Source organism: Trachurus japonicus, chromosome 12, assembly GCF_045865225.1.
Source record: "Trachurus japonicus isolate A0001 chromosome 12, Traja_1.0".
Taxonomy (NCBI): domain Eukaryota; kingdom Metazoa; phylum Chordata; class Actinopteri; order Carangiformes; family Carangidae; genus Trachurus; species Trachurus japonicus.
This window is the reverse complement of record NC_140918.1, coordinates 3852899-3858144: the sequence shown is the minus strand read 5'-3', so window position 1 is coordinate 3858144 and position 5246 is coordinate 3852899.

Sequence of the window (5246 nt, the reverse complement as noted above, 5' to 3'; positions counted from 1 at the left end):
AACAGTAAACTAGTAACTAGCTAACGTGCTAGCTGCTGCTGCTGCTGCTGCTGCTACCTGCTGCGTTCACGGACGCTCCGATTTCTCAGCGTCGAAATTCCTAAGGTGTTGGGAGGGAGGAAGAAGAGAGAGAAAAAAAAAGAAAAAGAAAAATCCGACTTGTTTCCTTATGTGAAAATGAAAAATTAATCCACCAGAGGAGGAAAGTCACTCATTTAGCCCGCCTGGAGCTGCTGCTGCTGGCATGGTGGTGGTGGGGGAGAACCGAGCCGAGCCAAGCCGAGCGCTGAGTCCGTCCGCCCGCTACTACCGAGTGAAAAGTTTCGGTCCTCTTCGGTGCAGTTTGTCCAGCAGGAGGAGGGGGAGGAGGCCGTCGTCTGGGTTAATAATAATCCCTACATCGTTAGTCCAGGTTGAAACGTGCATAATAATCCCACAAAGACAGAGAGTGTGTGTGTTTTTTTGTTTTTTTTTGCTTTACAGTGTCCGTTTCCGCATTTCACAGTGTTTGCTGATTCAAGAGGTTTTTCAATCTGGAGGTTGGAGGAGGAGGAGGAGGAGGAGGCGTGGGAAACAGAAGAGCTGCTGAAGTGGACTGAGAGGAAAAGACCGAAGAGGGAGGAGGGAGGGAGGAGGAAAGGAGGGAGGGAGGAGGGGAGGGGAGAGGAGAGGGGGGAGGACCCGGGATATTTATCTTCACTGACCCCAGATCAGTTCAGCCAACTCCTGTGTGCATAGGGCGGCCGGCGGCTGAACTGATCCCAGACCTGGCGACAAACAACAGGTTGGTTGGTTCGGTCCCATTAGTTTGCTGAGGAGGCACAAAGAGGAGGAGGAGGAGGAGGAGGAGGAGTCAGGGGAGTTAAAGGAGCAGAGAGAGAGGGGGAGAGAGGGGGAGAGAGGGGGGGCGGGGAGAGGCTGCTGCTCTGGCCGGGCGAGGAGGCGCCTCTGTCGGCCTGAGCTCCGAGGGAAGAGCCGCTGGTAGAGACTCCTCCACGGGGCTCAGACAGACAGACAGACATCATCATCAAACTCCCGTCACGTGTCTGTGACGTCACTGTTCACCGCTAGTACTTTATAAAGTCATTAAAACATCTGTATCATTGGGCTATTGTTATCATTAAAACATCTGTAAACAAAAGAAACGTGATGTGGTACCACAGTCACATCTGTCACATCTTTACAGTCACATCTGTAGCCTATGAACATCTTCTCTCTGAACATCTGTCTGGACATCTTCCCTCTTAACATCTGTATGAACGTCTTCTCTAAACATCTGTATGAACGTCTTCTCTAAACATCTGTATGAACGTCTTCTCTAAACATCTGTATGAACATCTTTCTGCTTAACATATGAATATCTTCTGTATGAACATCTGTTTGAACATCTGTCTGGACATATTTTGACTCATTTTGACAACATCCTCACTCTCTTAACATCTGTATGAACATCTTCTCTAAACATCTGTATGAACATCTTTCCGCTTAACATATGAATATCTTCTGTATGAACATCTGTTTGAACATCTGTCTGGACATATTTCGACTCTGAACATCTGTATGAACATCTTCCCTCTTAACATCTGTATGAACATCTTATATCTCTCTGAACATCTGTATAAACATCTTTCCTTGTAACATCTGTATGAATATCTTCTGTATGAACATCTGCCTGGACATATTTTGACTCTGAACATCCTCACTCTCTGAACATCTGTATGAACATCTTCCCTCTTAACATCTGTATGAATATCTTCTCTCTGAACATCTGTATGAATATCTTTCCGCTTAACAGAATATCTTCTGTATGAACATCTGTCTGGACATATTTCCTGAACATTCTGAACATCCTCACTCTCTTAACATCTATGAACATCTGTATGAACATCTTTCCTTGTAACATCTGTATGAATATCTTCTGTATGAACATCTGTTTTAACATCTGCCTGGACATATTTTGACTCTGAACATCAGTGTGAACATCTGTATCAACAGTTTTCCTCTTAACATCTGTATGAACATCTTCTCTCTGAACATCTGTATGAACATCTTACATCTCTCTGAACATCTGTATGAAAATGAAAATTTCTCTGAACATCTATATGAACATGTTTTCTTTGAACATCTGTATGACCATCACTACTGCCTGAACATCTGTATCAAGATCTTCTTTCTGAACATCTGTATGAACATCCTCATTGTCTGAACATCTGTCTGGACATCTTCTCTTTGTGAACATCTGTGTGGACACTTCCACTGTCTGCTTGAACATCTGTATCGGTGTCCTTCACTCTGAACATCTGTATGAACATATAATTCAGTGTGTGAGCATTTCTCTAAACATCTTCTGATACGAACATCTGTCTGAACATCTGTATGAACCCCCTCTCTGTTCCTGTCAGTGAACTCGTCCTCCATGATGATCGTCAGCTTCATTAATGAGCCACTAAATAAACGATTTAACCTCCTTTGAAATATGAGGATCAACCTGTAATAAAAGACAGATGATTAATCAATACTACTCACACACACACACACACTAACTTGCACCTCAATAGTAGCCTCCCTGTGGAGAACAACCTGGTGGTAATTAGGGTCTATTGGCCCGTGCCCCTCCCCCTCCTCCTCCTCCTCCTCCTCCTCCCCCTCTCCCCCCTCTGAGTCTTTGTTTGCTCTGTCGTTTCTTTGTTTAGTTCGACCTCTTATAAACTTCATCCATGTTCTGAGTGTTTCTGTGTTTTAAGTTTAAGTTCCTTCACTGAGACGAGTTAATGAACCTGGACTTTTACCTGTTGCTCTGCAGTGAAACATCTGTTCGTCCAACAACATCTGTACTGACTCTGATGTGGAAACTCGTCTCAGTTGCATCAAGTCTTAACACCAACTTTACCAAAATGGCCTCCAGTCAGTGTGTGAAGGAGCTGAACGCAGCAGCAGCAGCAGATTTATTCAGATTCTATCAGCTGAAGTCTGGCTGTGATTTTATCGGCCAGATGTCTGACTCTCTGCCAGATGTTGGCTGTGATGCAACGGTGCTGTTGTGTGTTGTTGTTAGCTGGAGACGTGTGCAGACAAATAGTTTTCATATGAAATACAAATGAACTTTGGATTCATGGTGATAAACTGAGTCCAGGCAGCGATCACGTTTCTCTGGAAACATATTTATTAAAGCACATCAGGAGGAGGAGCAGCTGTTAGAGCCTTACTCATCCTTCAGCTTCATCCATTAAACATTTATCCTTATAAGCGTTGATCAGTCAGAGCCTGATAAGAAAACGACAACTGGAAGTTATCAAGTTTAAAATGTGAGAAAGAAAAGGAAATATTCTGGGAAAACAACACAAAAATCAGAAAAAAAAGCAAAGAAAAATGCAAACAAGAAAAAATTAAAATAAGAAAAATAAAGAATTTGTGAGAATTTTTTTCTCCCAAAAATAAGTAAATAATGAATGAGAAAAATATATTAATATTTTAATTTGAAGAAAAAAATTCAGAGAAAGAAAACTCAAAAATGTATTTAAAAAATGATGAAACGAAACAGATAATTTTACAAGAAAAAAAAAAAGATTTGTAAAAAAAAATTAAATGAAAAATCTGTGGAAAAAAAACAAGTGTTTGCAAAACAAATACAATAAAATAAAATGAAAAATATATATATATTTTTTTTTAATCGAGAATTTTTGAGAAAAAAGTAAAACAAAAAAAACACACAGCTGAAAAATTGTGGAGAAAAAAAAACCCTCAAAATTTTTTTTTAAAATGAAGAGAATTTCTTTTTCTTTTAAATGTACAAAAAAGTTGACATGAAAAAAAAAAACTGTAAAAAAGAATAAGAAAAAATGACTTGATGATTCCTGGCTAAAATAACAAATAGCAGCAGGAGCAGGAGGAGGAGGACAATGCCCCCCCCCCCCTCCACCCCCCTCCAGGACTCGGCCCGGTCCCCTCCAGCTGTTAGACCGAGCCCTGTTTTCATCCATCCGTTTCCACCATATTTGAGCTTCCTCCCTTAAACACACAGAGCGTGCACTTGCCTTCCTTGGAAACAAAAGAGGGATTTCCTCCTCATCCACATGCAGGCCCTCGAACACACCACACACACACACACATACACACTGTGCACTGTGTGTTATGTGTGATGGGGTGGGAGGGGGGTCAGTACAGCAGGGGGCAGGGGAGGGGTAGTTACAGCTGAAGTGAGGTATGCACACAGAGCGAGAAGATCCTCAGAGTCTGGACCCGAGCCAGAGACTGAACCCCCTCTGTAATCCCACAGCTGCTGGTGTGTGTGTGTGTGTCTGTGTGTGTGTGTTCAGTGTACAATGGCTGTTTCAGTGTCTGGCCACAGTGTGTGTGTGTGTCTCTGTGTGTTTCTCATTACTCTCCATCACCCTGACAGCCAGTGGAGCTCTGTCTGTCTCTCCGTCTCTCCATCTCTCCGTCCGTCTGGATGTGATGGATTTCCTCGTCGTCTCTGCAGGTTTCAGGTTCGTCGCCTCTTTTCCTGCTCGTAGCGCTGGAAGTGAAACCCGAGCCGTGGGCGTTTTCCTTTCCAGCAGATGTTGGTCGTCGTCGTCGTCGTTTTTCTCTCTCAGTCCGAGTCTGAGACACAAAGAAAGAGAAAGAAACTCCAGAGTGAAAGTCCTGCATGAGGCTCGAACCCACAGAGGATGAAGAGCTCAGATCAACACAACAGACAAATCCTCTGGTCATTTAACTGAAAATTTCAAAGTATTCATCCTGTTGTCTGGTGTTTGAGCAGCTCATCAGATGTTCTCTAGGAAACTTGAGCTTTTTTATCAATATAGATTATAGATTATAGTGTTTTATCTTTCAAGGGTTTGATCAGTCGACAACTACGGCGTCATAAAAGGGACAAAAAAGTTTGAAACTGAGATTTTTCAACTCAGAAAAAACTTGAATACTGTCCAATGTTATGAATCACAAATCACAAATTAGCAATAGTACACTAAAAAAAATGTAAGTTAAAAAAAAAGTGACAAAAAATATTTTAAAAAATTGTTTTGATGACAAAAATGTATGAAAAAAAAAACTAAAAAGCGGTGTTTTCTTTCTTCTGACGAGAAGGAAGCTGCAGCTCTGAAACGCTCCGGTGACCTGGTGTCGTTGTTTCCTCGTTGTTCAACCCAACTGACAAAATAAAGTTTGATAAAAATCTTCCACTGGAAAAAACAAACACGTCTATCTGTGCAGCCTGCACAGTGAGTGACCATGTGAGTTTTTTT